Source organism: Rattus norvegicus, chromosome 1 (assembly GCF_036323735.1).
Source record: "Rattus norvegicus strain BN/NHsdMcwi chromosome 1, GRCr8, whole genome shotgun sequence".
NCBI classification, from domain to species: domain Eukaryota; kingdom Metazoa; phylum Chordata; class Mammalia; order Rodentia; family Muridae; genus Rattus; species Rattus norvegicus.
In genome coordinates, this window is record NC_086019.1 from 87579809 (window position 1) to 87602479 (window position 22671).

The 22671-nt window shown below is 46.1% G+C and overlaps 2 pseudogenes; both read left to right on the plus strand.

The window, feature by feature from the left end:
- Positions 1-18232: 18232 nt before the first annotated feature.
- Fkbp1a-ps1 (FKBP prolyl isomerase 1A, pseudogene 1) lies at positions 18233-19700 on the plus strand (annotated as a pseudogene).
- A 51-nt stretch (positions 19701-19751) lies between these two features.
- Positions 19752-22344, plus strand: Wdr13-ps1 (WD repeat domain 13, pseudogene 1; annotated as a pseudogene).
- Positions 22345-22671: the final 327 nt, after the last annotated feature.

Sequence of the window (22671 nt, forward strand, 5' to 3'; positions counted from 1 at the left end):
GACCACCACGGCCTAAAGCTGGTCTTCAATAACAATAAGGGAAAAACGCCCACATATACGTGGAAATTGAACAATGCTCTACTCAACGATAACCTGGTCAAGGAAGGAATAAAGAGAGAAATTAAAGACTTCTTAGAATTTAATGAAAATGAAGGTACAACATACCCAAACTTATGGGACACAATGAAAGCTGTGCTAAGAGGAAAACTCATAGCTCTGAGTGCCTGCAGAAAGAAACAGGAAAGAGCATATGTCACCAGCTTGACAGCACACCTAAAAGCTCTAGAACAAAAAGAAGCAAATACACCCAGGAGGAGAGAAGGCAGGAAATAATCAAACTCAGAGCTGAAATCAACCAAGTAGAAACAAAAAGGACCATAGAAAGAATCAACAGAACCAAAAGTTGGTTCTTTGAGAAAATCAACAAGATAGATAAACCCTTAGCCAGACTAACGTGAGGACACAGAGAGTGTGTCCAAGTTAACAAAATCAGAAATGAAAAGGGAGACATAACTACAGAAACAGACGAAATTCAAAAAATCATCACATCCTACTACAAAAGCCTATATTCAACAAAACTGGAAAATCTGGAATAAATGGACAATTTCCTAGACGGATACCAGGTAGCGAAGCTAAATCAGGAACGGATAAACCATTTAAACAACCCCATAACTCCTAACGAAATAGAAGCAGTCATTAAAAGTCTCCCAACCAAAAAGAGCCCAGGTCCAGACGGGTTTAGTGCAGAATTCTATCAGACCTTCATAGAAGACCTCATACCAATACTATCCAAACTATTCCACAAAATTGAAACAGATGGAGCACTACCGAATTCCTTCTATGAAGCCACAATTACTCTTATACCTAAACCACACAAAGACCCAACGAAGAAAGAGAACTTCAGACCAATTTCCCTTATGAATATCGACGCAAAAATACTCAATAAAATTCTGGCAAACCGAATCCAAGAGCACATCAAAACAATCATCCACCATGACCAAGTAGGCTTCATCCCAGGCATGCAGGGATGGTTTAATATAAGGAAAACCATCAACATGATCCATTATATAAACAAACTGAAAGAACAAAACCACATGATCATTTCATTAGATGCTGAGAAAGCATTTGACAAAATTCAACACCCCTTCATGATAAAAGTCCTGGAAAGAATAGGAATTCAAGGCCCGTACCTAAACATAGTAAAAGCCATATATAGCAAACCAGTCGCTAACATTAAACTAAATGGAGAAAAACTTGAAGCAATCCCACTAAAATCAGGGACTAGACAAGGCTGCCCACTCTCTCCCTACTTATTCAATATAGTACTCAAAGTTCTAGCCAGAGCAATCAGACAACAAAAGGAGATCAAGGGGATACAGATTGGAAAAGAAGAAGTCAAAATATCACTATTTGCAGATGATATGATAGTATATTTAAGTGATCCCAAAAGTTCCACCAGAGAACTACTAAAGCTGATAAGCAACTTCAGAAAAGTGTCTGGGTATAAAATTAACTCAAATAAAGCAGTAGCCTTCCTCTACACAAAAGAGAAACAAGCCGAGAAAGAAATTAGGGAAATGACACCCTTCATAATAGTCCCAAATAATATAAAGTACCTCGGAGTGACTTTAACCAAGCAAGTAAAAGATCTCTACAATAAGAACTTCAAGCCTCTGAAGAAAGAAATTGAAGAAGACCTCAGAAGATGGAAAGATCTCCCATGCTCATGGATTGGCAGGATTAATATAGTAAAAAAGGCCATTTTACCAAAAGCGATCTATAGATTCAATGCAATCCCCATCAAAATACCAATCCAATTCTTCAAAGAGTTAGACAGAACAATTTGCAAATTCATTTGGAATAACAAAAAACCCAGGATAGCTAAAACTATCCTCAACAATAAAAGGACTTCAGGGGGAATCACTATCCCTGAACTCAAGCAGTATTACAGAGCAATAGTGATAAAAACTGCATGGTATTGGTACAGAGACAGACAGATAGAGCAATGGAATAGAATTGAAGACCCAGAAATGAACCCATGCACCTATGGGCACTTGATTTTTGACAAAGGAGCCAAAACCATCCAATCGAAAAAAGATAGCATTTTCAGCAAATGGTGCTGGTTCAACTGGAGGTCAACATGTAGAAGAATGCAGATCGATCCATGCTTATCACCCTGTACAAAGCTTAAGTCCAAGTGGATCAAGGACCTCCACATCAAACCAGATACACTCAAAGTAATAGAAGAAAAAGTGGGGAAGCAACTCGAACACATGGGCACTGCAGAAAATTTCCTGAACAACACACCAATGGCTTATGCTCTAAGATCAAGAATCGACAAATGGGATCTCATAAAACTGCAAAGCTTCTGTAAGGCAAAGGACACTGTGGTTAGGACAAAACGGCAACCAACAGATTGGGAAAAGATCTTTACCAATCCTACAACAGATAGAGGCCTTATATCCAAAATATACAAAGAACTCAAGAAGTTAGACCACAGGGAGTCAAATAACCTTAAAAAATGGAGTTCAGAGCTAAACAAAGAATTCACAGCTGAGGAATGTCGAATGGCTGAGAAACACCTAAAGAAATGTTCAACATCTTTAGTCATAAGGGAAATGCAAATCAAAACAACCCTGAGATTTCACCTCACACTAGTGAGAATGGCTAAGATCAAAAACTCAGGTGACAGCAGATGCTGGCGAGGATGTGGAGAAAGAGGAACACTCCTCCATTGTTGGTGGGGTTGCAGACTGATACAACCATTCTGGAAATCAGTCTGGAGTTTCCTCAGAAAATTGGACATTGAACTACCTGAGGACCCAGCTATACCTCTCTTGGGCATATACCCAAAAGATGCCCCAACATATAACAAAGACACGTGCTCCACTATGTTCATAGCAGCCTTATTTAGAATAGCCAGAAGCTGGAAAGAACCCAGATGCCCTTCAACAGAGGAATGGATACAGAAAATGTGGTACATCTACACAATGGAATATCAAAACAATGATGTTATGAAATTCATAGGCAAATGGATGGATCTAGAAAATATCATCCTGAGTGAGATAACCCAATCACAGAAGAACACACATGGTATGCACTCATTGATAAGTGGCTATTAGCCCAAATGCTTGAATTGCCCTAGATGCACAGAACACATGAAACTCAAGACGGATGATCAAAATGCGAATTCTTCACTCCTTCTTTAGAAGGGGAACAAGAATACCCTTGGCAGGGAATAGGAAGGCAAAGATTAAAACAGAGGCAGAAGGAACACCCATTCAGGACCTGTCCCACATGTGGCCCATGCATATACAGCCATCCAATTAGACAAGATGGATGAAGCAAAGAAGTGCAGGCCGACAGGAGCCGGATGTAGATCGCTCCTGAGAGACACAGCCAGAATACAGCAAATACATAGGCGAATGCCAGCAGCAAACCACTGAACTGAGAACAGGACCCCCATTGAAGGAATCAGAGAAAGGACTGGAAGAGCTTGAAGGGGTTTGAGACCCCATATGAACAACAATGCCAAACAACCAGAGCTTCCAGGGACTAAGCCACTACCCAAAGACTATACATGGACTGACCCTGGGCTCCAACCTCATAGGTAGCAGTGAATGGCCCAGTAAGATCACCAGTGGAAGGGGAAGCCCTTGGTCCTGCCAAGACTGAACCCCGAGTGAACGTAATTGTTGAGGGGAGGGCGGTAATGGGGGGAGGATGGGGAGGGGAACATCCATATAGAGGGGGGGGAGTTAGGGGGATGTTTGCCCGGAAACCGGGAAAGGGAATAACATTCAAAATGTAAATAAGAAATACTCAAGTTAAAAAAAAAGAGCTGAAGGGGCTTGCAATCCCTGAGACCAACAATGCCAACCAACCAGAGCTCCCAGGGACTAAACCACTCTCCAAACACTGTACATGGACTGACCCAGGGCTCCAGAGCATCTTGTTATCGCCATCTGTAGTTCTCAACAAGTCAACTGTATCCTTCCTGATCTCTTCAGCACAGGTGGATGCAGAGCCTGTCATCCTGCCCACTGTGCTCTGCAGAACTCCTGTTTCCATCTAGTGTAGGGTGGGTCTAGGCAGGGTTCCATATCTTCCTGGAAGGTCCTGGATTACAGTTGGAAGAAGTGGGCATCCAGAGGTTGTACCCCTTGGGAGGAACCTAGAGCTCACAAACTGTCAGTGGAAAGGCATGGTGCATTTCCCTTCAAAGGAGACGACAGGAATGGAAAGGGGGTGTACCTGTACTCACTGACCCATCTCTGGGGGCTCATTCCTTCCTTCTGTTGGCCCATAGTATATTTCAGGGGTCTTCTATTACGGCAGGGAACAGGACATTGACTCAAATGAATGCTCCAAATGCTGCCCCCTGTACACCAGTTTGGGTTTCTTTCTTTCACTGTGATAAAAAACACCCTTAACAGAATCCTTTCAGGAGAGCAGAGCATGCATTTCCTGTCCAGACTTGGGTCAAGGTGCAGCACGGGAGGAAGTCAAGGCACAAGACATGCTGTTTGCTGGCTCTTTCTCCGACTCATGCTCAGGTAGCTCTCTTAGACAACAGAGGACCATCTGCCTAGGGATGGTGCTGCCCACAGTGGGCTCGGTCTCCTGCATCAGTTCAGACACTCCCTCACAGACATGCACACAGCCAGACCTGATGAGGACAGCTATGCAGATGAGCAATCTCCCAGGTGGAATTTGTGCTGTGTGAAGTAGACAGTTAATTGTCGCGCCCACCTCGTCCGGCAAGGAAGACGCAACACAGTTGGATTCTTCTCAACAGCCTTTACTGCAGGACACCTTCTTTGTTGATACAGGGAGGTGGCGGCAGCCAGCCCTAAGTGTTACAGCTCCAAGTGTTACAGCTCCAAGTGTTACAGCTTTAAGTGTTACCGCGCCGAGCGGCAAAGCCGCTCGGCTTATATACACAACAGTATGCTAATCTTCTTTCAGGGATTGGTGGGGCACGAGTCACCCCACTGCCATCCCAGCTACTTGTCCTCCAGAGATTGGCGAGGCATGAACTCCCATTTAGCATAGTACCGCCCCAGCCAGACTGACGTCAGGTGCAAAACTCCACGCATGCTCAGTACTGTTGTTAGGAGGGCGCCAGATTCACCTCATTATCATACAGCTGTCGCACCGCTCCCTACAGTTAATAATAAATAGGACACTGTATCAAGCTGTTGAGTCTTCCTCCTCCTCCAAAGAAGGATTCCACAAGAAATTCCCCATTCTCCAAGTGAGTGTCCCTCTCTGTCCCCTGCAGACATCACATGTCCTGGTGTACTCAGCCCCTCACGGCTGGACATCAGAGCCTGGACACAGCTCACAGGTATCCACATTGAGTATCATTTTTCCCACTGACGACAACAACCTGATGTCTGTCGGGAAGAGTTAGTGAAACAGCGAGTTCAACGCATTATTCCCATCCTGACTTGGCACAGGCCTCCCCGTCACACTCATCCACTGCCTCTTCTGACTCCACTGGATGCAGAGCAGAAACTAATCATCAGCTCAGATGAGACAGGAGATGGGAGCGTTGGGGATAGAGGAGCAAAAGCATGAGTCCACGTTCTGAGTGTCCCTTCAGGGTCATGGAGATCATGAGAGAAAATGGAGGGGACAGAAAGTCATGAGTGGGTGACAAAAATGAAAATCTACGTGACCTTAGGTACGCCCCTCCCCTAAGGAAATTCCTCCCGCCTGAGAAAAAGGATCGATCTCTCTGTATGTCTCTGTGTCTCTCTGTCTCTGTCTTTCAGTCTTTGTCTCTCTACCTCTCTCTCCCCCAAAGAGCAATCCAGGATCACCCAGGAGAAACCAGAGAGGCAAGAAGAAGTAGAAGAGACAGAGCTGGATCTCATGAGACTGGGAACTGTTTGTGCCCGAGGACTCAGCCTGGGAATTAATGTCTGTGTCTATCCACAAAGCCAAGGCTTCCTCCCAAAGTTCAATGCTGACATTTCAATAAAGCATTTAACCAGACCTATAAGTTTTTTTCACTGTGGTCCCATCGAGGCCAATGGTCAAGTTCTGGAAAAGGGAAATATAGGATCCATGAGCAGCAGTGACGCTGGGAATAAAGAGCCCTATGGAGAAGGACTGGGGCTTCCCATTGAAAATCCAGGAGTGATGTGCAAGAGGGTGAGAGGCTGCCTGGCAGGAGAGGCTGAGGTTTGATCCTGGATGGAAATGAGTACCTGAGGAGAGCAGCAGCAGGACATCTGAGCCATTGGAGGAAACAGAATGAAGCCAACTGTGACATCAACAGAAGGAAGGGGAAACGCTGGTCTATAGAAGCACAATATCTGTGCTATAAAGTCAGTTAAGCAGATCCAGACAGAGCAGGGGTGCAGGTTGGTAAAGGAGTACTCATGTGGGGTACATGAGCCCTGCTCCAACAGCACCACATTACACAGAACCCCGCCAGACACTCGTGTGTTCACTGAGCCTGAGTCTAAAATGTCCCTCTGTCTTCCTGAGCCTCTCTAGGCAAAATTCCCTCCAACCCACTCCAGCACAAGGCTGGGCCCCTCAGATGATTGGGATAAGTCAGATTGGTGTGTGGGGACCAAATGTCCTGACAGCTGCACTTTGTATTTACACAGTTATAGCAATGATAAGACAGAAGTTACTCACATATAATGTTCAGGTTGGATGGGCCACTTGGAATAGCACTCACTTGATTCCAGGTTCACACTCTTAGGGACCTGTGTCAGTGGGGAAACTGAGTCATGAGAGTCGTGCTGTCCTCAGACAGCCTCATCCTGTCACCTGCTGAAAGGCTGTGACCACGTATCCTGCACATGTAGGTTTATTCTGAGTCTCAGGTTCTTACTTTAAGGCTACTATAGTCATGCCCTATCCGGTTAGAACTGACACTTCTGATGGTGGCCTTGAGTAGCACTTCTGTGTCGCGCGCCCAATGTCCCGCCAGCAAGAACGACGCACGGCAACAGGATTCTTCTGCGAGCAAGCCTTTACTGTGTTACAGCTCTTCTTAGTGTTACAGCTCTCTTAGTGTTACAGCTCTCTTGAACAGGGACTCCGAGCAGCAAAATCGCTCGGCTTATATAGACAACAGTATGCTAATTATCTCTCAGGGATTGGTGGGGCTTGGATCACCCCACTACTTGTCCTCCAGGGATTGGCGGAGAATGAATCACCTCATTAGCATATTAATGGTCAACTAACACCTGGTGCATAAACCGCACATGTGCAGTACCGCTGTTCACCACTAGAGGGAGCCCTAGCAAGGGGACAAGCCTGCACATGCGCAGTAAGTCGTTTATATCCAGACAAGGCTGGATGTCGGCGCCATCTTTGCTTCGCCGCGCCGCTCTCTACATCTCCCCCTTTTTTGTTTAATAAAATGACTGGTCTAGATCTGGGTGTCACGTCAATCTTGTCATTGCTCCTGTCTTAGGTCGTTCTCATCCAAACTCGGCCTTACCCGTCATAGAGTTACCCTATCACCACCGGGCCCCAGGTCTTGGGTTGGTCCGAGCTCGAGGAAAGTTGCCCGTCCCTGGATACAATGACTCCACATGACTGACAAAAATGATCTAGGGTGAACTCTTGATCTTTCAAAGAGGCCAGTCATATGTTGGGAGAAGTACCCTTTTTAATGGTGGTCATAGCCTGGTAAACAACCACTTTGTGTCTGGCATGTTCTCTTTTTAAACAGCCAATAAGCCAGAGACCTACTCCGCATCCCAGGAGGACAATAGCTCCCCAGGAAAAACATGCCCGCCCACTCCTTAACAAGGGAGAAAGCATTGGTAACCCATGAGGTAAAGTCTTCAATTGTGATGGGGTCCAGCCTAGTGCTGTTGAGGACAGCAATCTGCATCAGCAATTGTCTGGATAGTTGCTCTGCTTTCATGGACCAGTTTCCTTTCAGATAATTCGAGATTTCTTTGCTCTGTTGAAAATTCTGAGAAAAGTTAGCTCGCAAAGGAATAATGCATAAACCTCTAAGGGAGGAAACACAAGACAGCTGTGTCATATGATACAGTGCTTCAATTTGTTCTTGAACCTGATCTATCCTTTGATTGGCTAATAGAAGGCCAGATGCCAAATGGGTATTAAATTCTTCTTGTATCTCTAGCGCCACTGCAGTTCTTTCTACAATCTGATTGACAGTCTCAGCCGTCTGTATTTGATTGGTCATAGCGATTGTAGCTGTGGTAGCTGCAGCAGCAGACAGCCCAATGGCTGAAAGTATGGCTGCCATAATTCCAAAATCTCTTTTGGCTCTCAGCAAATTAAGAATAGGAAAGCTATCTGGGTTTGCCTCCACTGGGATTGGCACAAAGGAGGGAATCTTAACCATCACTGCGGTGTCATTGGTGCCATCCCAGCATTCAGCTAAATAGCAGACTACATCAGAGCTATTACAATTTAAAGCACCATTGCTGACAAGAGGTTATTATATTGAATATTGGTCAACCTGGTATCATTTTTTCTGGTAGCTGAAACATTATACAGCACGAAGTTCTCACCCATCAACCTAGCAAAGGGGGTCAGGGATATATATGACCCTTGCTCATTGGACAGCATCCATTGGAACCAAGGCCAGAGATTATGCTTGCCAGTCTTATTCTCAAAACAGTAGAATTGCTATGAACTGGCATGGGTACTGGCCAGGATCTGGCAATAGCCCACAGGGTGAGCGAATTAACCTGTATTACCATTCCCAGTAGCAATAGTAGGGTTCGTAGTCTCATCTTCAGGAAGAGCAGAAGACAATCTTCGAGTCAAACGCTCAGGTACCCAAATTGGATTTTCTTGATTCTGCGGAAAAACACAAATCGCTCCCCTAGATCTCGAAATCACAGGATCTGGGCCATGCCATTCATCAGTTAAGACATCCTTCCACTTTACTTCTGCATTAGTTATAGGTGTAGTAGCAGCATGGCGATCCGCAGCAGAGCGGCCATGCACATCCAAAATTAAGAAATTTAGAGTAAAAAGAGCCAAAGAAAGTTGTCCTTTTGGTGTTTGGCCGCTGGCAATTCCCTCTTTTTGTTTTTGTATAAGCTCTTTTAAGGTACGATGTACTCTTTCCACAATTCCTTGACCCTGGGGATTGTATGGTAAGCCTGCAGTATGACCGACCTGCATTGTCTGGCAAAATGCCTGAAAGAACTTTGCAGTGTAGGCAGGCCCATTGTCTGTCTTGAGACTATCAGGCTTTCCCCAGGCTGCCCATGCCTCTAAGCAATGGCTAATGGCATTACGAGCTTTTTCACCAGTCATCAGAGTAGCGTGTATAATACCGGAACAGGTATCAACAGAAACATGAGCATATTTTAAATTTTACCAGTTTTATGTCAACTTTCTGTTATCAATGTTACATTTTTTTAAACCATATCCAATAACTTAAAAGCCAATAGTCCATAACCAAGGCATGTAGAGAATATTTATACATTTAAAACCAATCAGAAAACAAAATTGAAGTGGCTACACATATCTTAGCTACAGGTGCAAGGCTCCAAGGGCTGATTGAAACTGCTTTTTTAAGAGAAGCACCTTGTCACTTGCTAAATCTCCTTGAGACCAGGAATCTAAGTAGGCACACTCAAGTTTATCTTTCTGTTTGATTCTCCTGAATAAATTTTCAGGCGGTCTACCTCTATCAAATCTGATCAGTATGACTCTGTGAGGTTTCCACAGCCTAATCACATACCTAGCAATAGCCTCAACTTGAGCCACAACAAAAGCTGCACTGACCCCATTTTTTATCTCTGCCTTCTCTCTGTTCCTTTTATTTCCTTTTCTTTTCTTTTTTTCTTTCGAGACCTTTTCTCCCTCTGACATACTTTCTTGTTGCTCTGCAAGGACCCTCTGACCTGTCCTAACAGCTTCCTCACATCGTTTATCCTCTAAGCAGGCAGGGACCATTTGCCAAAGAGGTTTTGGTCCAGGCTTAAGCTTGCCCTCTGTGGCCTCTCTATCCCACACAAAGAAGAAAAGAAACAAAATTACAAGCCTTGCCCACAAAGGATCCATAACTTTAGGTTTCTTCACAGTGGCTGTCCACCTAGGCCCATATCTTTCTTCCTCATATATGGCTGCCTCTTCCTCTAATTCCTCCTCCTCCGACTCTGACAACTCTTGCTCAGAGTCACTGCCAGCCAGTTCTAAGGCTTCTAATTCTTTTAATGGATACAAAGTATCCTCTCCGGGTGACTTGTACTTCGTCCTCCGGGGCACAGCTATTTTTTCCTCTGGCAGCGTTTCTTCCGCCTTTTGTATCTCTTTCACTTTTGTTTTAGTAACCTTTTTCTTTTTGCGTGCTCCTAATTTCTCACTCTGCTCCGTTTCTGACATGCTCTCTTAAATCCAAAAAGGGGCATGCCTCTTGGAAGCCTAATTTCTCACTCCGCTCCGTTTCTGACATGCTCTCTTCCAAAAAGGGGCATGCCTCTCGAAGCTTACCTTTTAATTTACCTTCTCACAGTTCTGAATCCTCTTCAGCACACTGAAGGGTCCCCTCGGCACCGGCGATGTTGGTTCCCGGGTCTCGGCACCACTTGTCGCGCGCCCAATGTCCCGCCAGCAAGAACGACGCGCGGCAACAGGATTCTTCTGCGAGCAAGCCTTTACTGTGTTACAGCTCTTCTTAGTGTTACAGCTCTCTTAGTGTTACAGCTCTCTTGAACAGGGACTCCGAGCAGCAAAATCGCTCGGCTTATATAGACAACAGTATGCTAATTATCTCTCAGGGATTGGTGGGGCTTGGATCACCCCACTACTTGTCCTCCAGGGATTGGCGGAGAATGAATCACCTCATTAGCATATTAATGGTCAACTAACACCTGGTGCATAAACCGCACATGTGCAGTACCGCTGTTCACCACTAGAGGGAGCCCTAGCAAGGGGACAAGCCTGCACATGCGCAGTAAGTCGTTTATATCCAGACAAGGCTGGATGTCGGCGCCATCTTTGCTTCGCCGCGCCGCTCTCTACACTTCTGTGTAGACAGGAGAAAGAGAATATGGCTCCCTGTGGAAGCTGTAACATGTGCAAAGGCCTCTTTCAGCCAGGGTTGGCGTCTGTAACTTCCACCCTCAATCCATGTCCTTGGAGAACCAGGCAGAAGAACCTGAGTGCTCTGACATGGTGGTCTCCTGTGCTGTGTGGGAGAAATAGTCTTTGTCACATGGGAGCTGAGCAGAGGAGCTTGATGGTACAGACCTAGGACCTGGAGTCACAGCGCCAGTGTCTCTCCTAGTTGTCACTGAGCCACTGTGTGCCTTGCTCCATGAAGCTATGGCCTTCCAGTTACACTGACCTCCACTGCTGAACCTGGGCCAGCGACCTCCAAGGCATTGCTGTCTAAAGATGTCCTCCAGTCAGTTGTAAGAAGATAGCACACTGAGCTTCCCTTAGAAACATCCACAGCCTGTCCTCAGGGCCTGATGTGTGTTCAGAAATTTACATGAGACAACGAGTAAGCCTAGTATTCAGCTCACTACACAGACTAGAGCATCATAACATGAGCCAACCTTCCCAGGTGCTCCAGGGTGACTGGCAAGTGGCACAGGACCACAAAAGAAAAAGGAGGAAGCACAGAAAAATGGAGGGTCTGAGAGGCAGGGTGGCCTTCACCTGGAATGCCCTGCACTGCACAGGGGAGGACCATGCAGAATACATAGTTGCTTTATTCTAATATTCTCTGCGTGGTGTTATTTCATCATCATGCATATCTCTGCACCTCAACATCCATGGTGCCCACGCAGGGAAGAAGGGGGCATTGGAACCTGGGAACTGGAGTGACTGATGGTTATGAGTGACCATGGGTGCTAGGAACTAGACATGGCTCCTCTATAGGATCTTCCACTGCTCTTAAGCACTGAGCCATCTCTCCAGCCCTCCAGGATGGGTGTTCTCAGAAGCAGAGCTGACTGGCAAAAGGTAGAGAGGAAGCTAGGACCATGTCTCAACAGACAGGTGTGTTGGCAGATCTGGGATAGGGAACTGAGATGCTAACATTCTCCATAGGAGACCAGTGTTACTAATATCCAGGGTCTAATGCCGATCCCTGCAAGGATTTCTCTAAAGAGCGCAGGGAGGTGAGATGAGAGACAGAGAGTAAAGGTGTTGGAAATCAGTGACTCCTGAGCAGAGAGAGCCCTGGGGTAGAAGCAGGATCTACCAGGATGGTGAAGTAAAGCCCTGTCGATTATGTCTCAGGAGGACTGACATCAGCACACAAAAAAATACAAGGCTTGCTGTCTAGTATGTGAGTTCAGGAGTTCTGGAATGCCCAAGAAAATATTCATAGACACCTGGCTGAGTACTAGAGGCAGATCTAACTGTCCATTTGTTTTCCATTCATGGACAAGTTGTCCTCTTCATCATCTGATGACCAAGATTAACATCAACTTCTCCCTGCTTCACAGACAGCTGAGAAGCCTTCAGGGTGAAGACACTGGATACGTGGCTGGAGACAGACAGCTTGTGCTTCATGTCTGTCACCCGTGTCCAGTGTGAGGCTCATGTGGCCACTGTGTTCCCTGTGTCTCTTTTCCCAGTCACAGCACATTTGAGGAACAATTGTTGCAGTGTCCACAAGGTAGCCTTAAATATGAACAAGGCCCTGACACTGGGGCAGGACACCTGTCCAGATCAGCAGTGTCTGTTCCTCTTTGCCTGCAGGAGAGGATTCATTAGAGGACATCTTTCCTCTGTCCCTCTCATGGGGACACTGCCCTTCCTGTAAAGCCTCCTAAGCCATCAGAATTATTGCCTGATGGGCTAAGCATTTGTACAGCTGTGCTCTCCATTCTGAGACTCAGAAGATGCCCTGTGACGTAGCCTACCTGAGGCCAGTGCACTGTCTGGTCCCATGAGCTAGGACATTCAGACAGCTAATGAGTCATTCTGCTCTGATAGATCTGACAGGTCAATCACAGGACTGCACATGCTCCCGCAGGTCACACTCAGTGTTCTGGGACGCTGATACAGAGCCAGGACTTCCTGGCTGTCCCCGTTCTGTTAAGATCCCACTGTTGCTGCAGCAAGAATCTCAGGCCCAGGGATCTTTCTCAGGATGTGTTTAGGGTGAGATCGATACAATCTGGGCTCATGCTGATTCTATGACTGCATTACACATAGAGACACACATGCACACACACAGAGACACATATACACACTCATACACAGACATATCCACACACAGAGACATGTGTGTACACAGAAAGACATGTTTGAACACACTCTCCCTTTCTCTGTCTGTCTCTCTGTCTCTGTCTCTCTCTGTCCCTCTCTCTATCTCTACCTCTCTCTCTCTCTCTCTCTCTCTCTCTCTCACACACACACACACACACACACACACACACATAAACACACACACAAATCCTGCCTTCAATAGGGTAAACCATTTTGATAATTCAGTTTGTCTACATGGGCTATGTCGTCCAATAAATTCTAAAACTCCAAAGAGGCACAAAATTTGGACAGGTAGTAGCTGCTAGGTTTCTAATGTTAACTGGGTTTCCCAAAACTGTTTGCACAAGAGCATCGGAAAGTAGCTTCTGGGAACCTGCCCTCAGCTAATTCTCATAGGTAAATAAAGGTGCCATCAGACAATATCTGTGGAGAAGAGAGAGGCAGGGTTTTAGGTTTCCAGGGCTCTGGACCAGAAGAAGGAGAGAGAGCCACCATGCCAGAGGAAGCAAGAAGGAGGAAGAACCAGAGGAAGAACAGAGCACAGAGGGCTGCTCAGTTGGGTCAAAAGCAGCCAAGATGGAGCACAGAAATTAGTAAGTAGTAGAGCTACCCGTGGGAAACTGAGTCTAGCAGCATCGAGGATGGGCAGCTGCCAGCAGCCTGTGCTGCTTAAGGCATATTAAAATATAACAGCTGTGTGTGTGAGGCTTCCACTCAGGAGCATAAAAACTGAGATGGGTATTACCTCTGCACCCAGTTTATTAATAATATTAATACTACTACAGAAAGTAGACCAGTCTGTGCAAAAATAAAACAAACCTACGTAGCACACAGAGGTCACGCAAAACCATTGACTGTTTATGTGGTGGCACACATGTGTTTGTTCAGGTTCAACATCTGCATTTCAGATTTGAAGGCTCAAAATACCGTCTCCATCTGGATGGTGTTCTCTGTAAGAGCACGGATTCAGTGGCGTGCACTGTGCCTCAGTTACTGTGTACAGACCTAAGCAAGCTTTGATTAGAGGCTATTACAAACTGTGCAGGTCCATGGCTGTTGTGATGTTTTATATATGCTCTGGCCAGGGAGTAGCACTATTGGAAGTGTGGCCTTGTGGAGTAGGTGTGTCACTGTGGGTGTGAGCTTAATACTATAGTTCTAGCAGCCTGGAAATGGGTATGCTGCTAGCAGACTTCAGATGAAGATGTAGAAGTCTCAGCTCCTCCTGTACCATGTGTGCCTGGATTCTGACATGCTCCTGCCTGGATGATAATGGACTTAATCTCTCACTTTTAACCCAGACAGAATAAAATGTTGTCATTCATAAGATTGACATTGGTCACAGTGTCTGTATACAGCAGTAAAACCCTAAGATAGAAGTTGGTACCAGGAGTGGGGTATAATATGATAGGCCTGACAATGCTTATGTTTGGAAGAATGTAGATTTTAGGACTTTGGATTTGGAAAGCAATGAACTGCTTTAAGTGGGGCATAATGGCCATCCTACTAGGCTTGTGGAAGACTTCATTGCTGTGAGTAATTTGATCTCTGTTAACGTGGCCCAAGAAGTTTCTGATGAGAATTTCATTACGTGGTATAAAGACTGTTTATGTGGTATTTTGGTGAAGAATGTAGTCACTTTTTGCCCTTGTCTGAAAAGTCAACCTGAGGCAAAGGTGAAGAGACTCAGATTAATTGCATTGACAAAGGAAGTCCCAGAAATGCCCATCACAGACTTTGTTCTCTGGTTAAGTCTCATGAAGAACATTTAAACAAGCATAAAAAGTTTAGAAAGGAATTATATAAAATATATACTTTGTGTGCTAAAGGAGCACCAGGAAGTGAAATGGAACTGAATAGTATGTCCTAAGAGGTAACACATTAAGGGTTTTGGAGACAATATCCTACCCTCCTAGTTTAGATCCAGGCATGGTGGTACACACCTTTAATCACAGGATACAAAGCCAAACAGATCTCTGAGGGCAAGTCCAGCCTAGGACAAAGCAGGTTCTAGGTGATATAAAGCTTAAATCCAAACACAGTGGTACAAACCTTTAAGCTCAGCATTACAGGAGAGAGAGCCATGCAGATCTCTGAGTTCAAGGTCAATCTACAGAGCCTGTTCCAGGAAAGCCGAGCTTAGGCAGAGAGGGAGTCAGAAAACAGAAAGCTGGTGATAGAATGAAGGAGGGGCCATGTTCCAGCCACAGCAAACAGCAGAACATGGCAGCTTCAGCCATGTGGCTCTGGATTTAGTGTGAAATATAGAAGAGACCCCTGGGACAATTGATACTGGAGCTATGAGATTAGGAGTGATTAAGTAGAGACCAACATCACTGAGGTGATATCTTCTGTGAAATGTTTTCTGAGATCACAAAGAAGCTGTGTTCCAGAGATAGACCAGGTTGTACCTCATGGGGCTGCTGTACGTGGTAATGTGTAAGAGTCACCCAGGTGATACTGACTTTGAAAGCATGAAGTGGTCATGAGGAGTAGCTGATGTTTGGCACTGTGAGAGGCCATGGAAGGCCACTGGTGAAGGTACATCCTCAAATGTAGTTCACAGCCCAGGACTGAAGGTTCATGCAAAAGATTTGAGGCTTAGCACGATGAAGAGAGCCTATGAGAGGCTGTTGGTGAAGCCTACCTGCAGTGGAAGACTCCAGTGTATTAGAGATGCCAGTACCATGAGGTGATCACCAAAAAAAAAAAAAAGACAGCAGCGGTGGAGTGGATCAACCTCAGTTTAGACTGCTACAGAGGGCAGAGCTGCAGAAGTGATGCCAGCCCTTTGGAGGAGCCGAGAAGATCAAGTGTGGCTTCCAGAAATTGGAACAATAAGTTCTGACCTTGAAGCGGCTTTGTAGACCCCAGTATGTTCAAGATGCCTCAGCTGTGGCTTATTTGCTGAGGAAAGCTGCTAACAGGGAGTGGAAGCCCCACAGGAGAAAGAAGTTTGCTGCAGTCAACAAAGATGAAAAAGGAATTAAGGTGTGAAAACCGCTCTGACGTCAGACATGGAGATGCAGAGGTTGGAGACTGCCCAGCTGGTTTCCTGTCTTCATTTGGGGGTTGCAGTTAAGTGATTGGATGAATCTCAGAAGAAAATTTAAACTTTGATTTTTTTAACATTAAGACTGCTATAGACAGACTGTGGGGACTTTGGAAGTGGGGCCAAATGTACTTTTTATTATGTTACATTTAGGTATGGCCCCTGTAGACTCATATGCCTGAACAAGCCTATGGTGGCCAGGGAGTGGAATTTGATGGTTTGTATATGCTTGAGCCAGGGAGTGGCACTATTGGAGGTGTAGCCTTGATGGAGCAGGTGTGGGACAGTAGGTGTGGGCTTTAATATCCTAGCCCTAGCTGCCTGGAAATGGATATTCTGCTAGCATCCTTCAGACATAGCTCCTCCTGCACCATGCCTGCCTAGGCTCTACCATGCTCCCACCTTGATAATAATGGACTGAACCTCTGACCTGTAAGCCAGCCACAGTTAAATGTTGTCCTTTAAAAGACTTGCATAGGTCATGGTGTCTGTTCACAGCAGTAAAACCCTAAGACAGCTGTCAACCTCAGTTCCCCTCTTTATGTCACTATAGGCTTGAAACTCTCTGTCCATGAAGAACACATTGAACATTTTCCCCTTGGGCTACATTGTGCATCAATAGTGGGCTGAGCACTGCTGGGAGGGCACCAGCAGCTACAAAGAATGGATAAAGGCGCTGCTTCCTCTCCTGCTTTTGCTACCTCGAGGAAGAAGGTGCACAGACTTTTCTGCCAGATTCCTAGCTCTCCTCCCAAAGACCATCGCTGCAAACATGGCCTCAGGAGTTCAAGTTGCAATTGAAGTTTGTCGTATTTTCTACAACATGAAAGTTTGGAAATGCTCCACACCTGAAGAAATCAAGAAAAGAAAGAAGGCTGTCGTTTTTTTTTGTTTTGTTTTGTTTTGTTTTGTTTTTTTTGTCTCAGTGCATAGTCATTGAAGAAGGCAAAGAGATCTTGGTTGGAGATATTGGCGTTACCTTAACTGATCCTTTCAAGCATTTTGTGGGAATGCTTCCTGAAAAAGATTGTCGCTACGCTTTGTATGATGCCAGCTTTGAAACCAAGGAGTCCAGAAAAGAAGAGCTCATGTTCTTCTTGTGGGCACCAGAACAAGCACCTCTGAAAAGTAAAATGATCTATGCAAGCTCGAAGGAAGCCATCAAGAAGAAATTTCCAGGTATAAAGCACAAGTATCAAGCAAATGGGCCAGAAGACCTCAGTCGAACTAGTATTGCTGAAAAGCTAGGTGGCTCCTTAATTGTAGCGTTTGAAGGATCCCCTGTGTAGATCATCAGTCAGTGCCACGAATTGAAAGCTTCCATATTTAACACTATCCTTTCACTATATAAGTAAAGGAAATATATTAGGCCAGGATCTCACTGAGGGGAATTTGTCTTGTCATCTTTTAGAGTAAACTAAAAATATTATGGTGTCTGCAAATACTACCCTACATAAATCTAGCCTCTAAAGTTTCATTGGTGTGGAATTAAATTCTTATTGGCCAAATGCCTATTTTCATGAAGTGACTTGTAAAGATATTGTTAAGCTCAGGATTTTTAATAACACAGTTCACAAAACAGTACAAGGCAATGTGAGAAGAACTAATAATCTTTGCTAACCTCAGCAGTTACTTTGTTTCTTTTGTTTAGAAAAGTGATTGTAATCTGTGTATCATTTTGACCCAAATTCTCTATTTTTCCTTGACTTAAACAAAATAATGAGATATAATTTTCTTTATAATGTGTACAACATGCAATCTACATTAACAGCAATAAGACTAAGCCAGGCAGTCTTAAAAATTCTATCAGGGGGGTTGGGGATTTAGCTCAGTGGTAGAGCGCTTACCTAGGAAGCGCAAGGCCCTGGGTTCGGTCCCCAGCTCCGAAAAAAAGAACCAAAAAAAAAAAAAAATTCTATCAGGGCCAAACCTCTCAACCGCTGCCAGGTCCGCTTCAGCTCCACGCTGCCCGTCTTACCTCCACCCTCGTCCTGCTCCTCCTCAAACGCCGTTTCCATGGGAGTGCAGGTGGAGACCATCTCTCCTGGAGACCGGCGCACCTTCCCTAAGCGCCGCCAGACCTGCCTGGTACACTACACGGGAATGCTTGAAGATTGGAAGAAATTTGACTCCTCTCGGGACAGAAAAAAGCCTTTTAAGTTTACACTAGGCAAGCAGGAGGTGATCCGAGGCTGGGAAGAAGGGGTAGCCCAGATAAGTGTGGGACAGAGAGCCAAACTGATAATCTCCCCCAGACTATTTCTGTGGAGCCACGGGGCACCCAGGCACCATCCCACCACATGCTACTCTTGTTTTTGATGTGGAGCTTCTAAAACTGGAATAACAGAAGTGGCCTCCTCCCTTAGCTCTGCACATGGATCTGCCATGGAGGAATCTGGTACCTCCAGATGGGTCAACATGAATCCATGGGGAGCTTTTCCTGATGTCCCACCACTCTTTGTATAGACACCTACCTGACTGAATGTGTTCCGTCACTCAGTTTTGCTTTGGACACCTCCATGTCCTCTTCCCCCTTCTGTATGTGTGTTGACCTAAACTCTATGCCATAAACCTACTTTGTTTTGGGGTGAAGACTCAGTTTCTGTCTTTGAGATCTCAGTTTCCAGTGAAGTATATTATCAAGTGTTAACAGCACAAGCAATGAGTTAACTCTAGAATAGGAATTGGTGTTGGGGGTGGGATTTGCAAGGATTTTTATTCTATTTTATTTTTATTTTTTGGATGAAAATTTTACCTATTATATATTAAGACATTCTACTCCTGTGCTGCAAAGCCATAGCAGATTCCAGATGCTGTTGGGGGCTGGATTTTTCTCCAGTGAGGGAAGTCCTGTTAAACCGAAAGCCCTACCCAAACTGAAGTGGGAAGGAAGGGAGAGCCTTTGCTTCTGACAGGCCTCCCACCTAAAACTGGCTGCCTTCTAAAGCAGGTCCCTTCACTGCTGTGTTGAACACTACGATATCTGTCCCTGGGTAGGCAGGGACCTCTGAAGCCTTCTTTGTGACCTGGCTTAATTTGTTTTTCATCCTATGGTTTTTCTAATGGGTTTTCTGGACTTTTGTAATCTTGTAACTATCAAGCTCCACTTACTAAATTCTAAGAACTTCGGTGGAAAGTTTAAACTGAAGGTGCTGTTTGTAGACTCACCACCCAGTGGATGCCCAGCCACCACAACAAATCCTTGAGTGTTCTCTAAGAAAATGATGCTGGTCATCACAGCTTCAGCATCTCCCAGGTTTTGATGGTTGGCTCTCTCTGCTGATCCCAGCTTCCTGGCTTTTCCTCCTTCAGTTCCTTCTCACCCTCTGCTGTCCTGTGTAGTGATTTGGTGAGAGAAAGCTTTTGTCCCCTGCCTCTGCACTACATATGCGGTTCAAGTTTTTTTATTGCAATAAAAGTGCTTTATGCTGGCTTTTCTCAAAAAAAAAAATTCTATCAGATGTGTCATGAGAATGTTGCAGACGCAAGTCTGCTTAAAATTCACGCTCATCGGAAAATGCGGTTTGAAATGGACACGCGCAAAGAGACTGTTTTTGGGTACAACGCCTACCTTACACCAACGTTTCCACAGTTTCGGACCCAGTATATCCGCCGGTGCAGCCAGCTGCTGCGGGAAAATGCCAAGGCTGGGCACACCCCAGCCCTGCGTTGGCAGTACCTGAGGCTACGGGGCCAGCTATTGGGCCAGCGCTACGGGCCACTCTCTGAGTCGGTTAGTGCTCGTGCCTATAGCAACAGTATTGTCCGCAGCAGCCGTACTACCCTTGATCGAATGGAGGACTTTGAAGACAATCCCAGAGCCCAGGGGGCTCGAGGACATCGCCGTTCTGTCAGCAGAGGCTCCTACCAGCTACAGGCACAAATGAACCGTGCAGTCTATGAGGACAGGCCTCCCGGCAGTGTGGTACCCACGTCGGTGGCAGAGGCAAGTCAGGCCATGGCCAGGGACACATCGCTGAGTGAAAACTATGCCTTTGCAGGCATATACCATGTTCTTGACCAACACGTGGATGAGGCAGTCCCAAGGGTGCGCTTCGCCAGTGACGACCGGCACCGCCTGGCCTGCTGCTCCCTGGACAGCAGCATCTCCCTGTGCCAGCTGGTGCCTGCCCCACCCACTGTGCTCCATGTGCTACGGGGCCACACACGTGGCATTTCGGACTTCACCTGGTCCCTCTCCAATGACATCCTCGTGTCCACCTCCCTCGATGCCACCATGCACATCTGGGCCTCCGAAGACGGCCGCTGCATCCGTGAGATCCCTGACCCCGATGGCGCCGAATTGCTGTGCTGTACCTTCCAGTCGGTCAACAACAACCTCACTGTGATGGGAATGCCAAGCACAATGTGCACGTCATGAACATCTCCACAAGCAAAAAAGTGAAGGGTGGCTCCAGCAAGCTAACAGAACGTGTCCTCGCCCTGTCCGCCTGCTCTGGGCAGGTGATGACTGCGGCAGTGTCTTCTCCTTTCTCTTTGACGTGGCCAAAGGAAAGCTAACCAAAGCCAAGCGACTAGTAGTGCATGAGGGTAGCCCTGTAACCAGCATCTCTGCCGGGTCCTGGGTCAGCCATGAAGCACGGGACCCCTCGTTGCTCATCAATGCCTGCCTGAACAAACTGCTGCTGTACAGAGTGGTGGACAACGAAGGGGCGCTACAGCTGAAAAGAAGCTTCCCCATTGAACAGAGTTCCCACCCTGTACGCAGTATCTTCTGCCCCCTCGTGTCCTTCCGCCAGGGGGCCTGTGTGGTAACAGGCAGTGAAGAGATGTGCGTTCACTTCTTTGATGTGGAGCGGGCAGCCAAGGCTGCTGTCAACAAACTGCAGGGCCACAGCGTGCCTGTGCTTGACGTCAGCTTCAACTGCGACGAGAGTCTGCTGGCCTCCAGTGATGCCAGTGGCATGGTCATCATCTGGAGACGAGAGCAAAAGTAGGGTTCTGTTACCCTGTGCTGCCTACTGATCCCTCCTCCTTCACTCCAGTCTTGTGTCATAAATTAAATTCCTGTGGTTGTGTTGAAGGGCAACTCCCAGGTCTCCCACAAGGAGGCACTAGGGAGCACTCAGGCCTCCAGTGGAATGGGGACCAGCTCCTCAATTGTGCAGTAATGTGTTCGTTTTGTCCACCCAACAAGCACTCGCTGAGCATCTGCTGTGATGTGTCACGTAAGCACGCAGTCAGTAGACAGGAAGAGGGGCACCAACTATGTTGTCAGGAGCTGTTCTGAGAAGTAGGGATACAGCCGTGGCCTCAAACCCCTATGAGCTTGCATCTCAATAGTGGCAAAAAGACCAAAAGTACAGCCATGCCTTGGTGTAGCATTTGCTTTCTAATTTTTCAACTTTATGACTTTTTGACCTTTCAGTGGTACCGAACCACGCGCATCTATCCAGTTTTGTTTTTCTACTTTCAGTATGGTGTTCAGTAAATTACGTGAACTAGTCGACACTTTGTTGTAAAGTAGACTTTGCATTAGGTAAGTTTGCCTACCTGTAGAAAAATGTCAGTGTTCTGGGCACAGTTCAGGTAGGTTACACTAAGCTAGGGTGTTCAGTAGGTATATTTGTGCATTTTCAACACAAGATAGTTCAAGACAGATTTGTTGGGGTATAACCCTGTTTGTTCAAGACACATCTGCATATAATATGATAGACAGTTAAAGATGGGTGCTGTGAAGAAAAACAAACGGAGGAGATAGGAGCTTGCAGGAACGGGAGGGGCGGTAGCTTCTTGGGGCAATGTCATCAGGAAATGTGTTCCCAACAGGATGACATTTTAAAGATCTGAATGAAATAAGGGAAGTCATAGGGTAGTGTAGGAGAACATCCTTGTCAGGAAGAAAGGTTAGATCAGAGACTCTGAGCCTGGAGTAGGTCAGAGTGTGACTGGGCGGAGTGTTCGAGAGGACATGAGACACGTCTTTGGGGCATCTTGGGCCATAGTGAGGGAGGAAGCTCAGACAGCAGTAGGGAAATTAGGTGTAGAATGTTGAGTTCAACCCCAGGGTTTTCACCAGACTAGGTTGTGAAACTCGCCAACATTAGCAGTTTCTGTTTGGGGGGACTGCACGGAGCCATATTGGATTTGGGCCTAGCCGCTTTTTGACTGCATGGTTCAAAGTGACTCTGGGCTGTTTGGCCACAGAGACTCACCCTGAAGATGACTGCCATAAATCTTAAGATTGTTGGATAAAGCCTCTCCCATGAATTTACGGCACAGGAGTATAACATTCAAGGGATGCCTCAGCTCGAGCAGATACCAGTTATCTCCTCAGTCAACACCCAGTGTCTCCACCACCTGACCTCATCGCCTGACTTCTTTGCCTCCAGCTATCACTGCCTATACCCTCATCTCCCCCTCCTTCATATTTCACAAAGGTCACTCCCCCTACCTGAAAG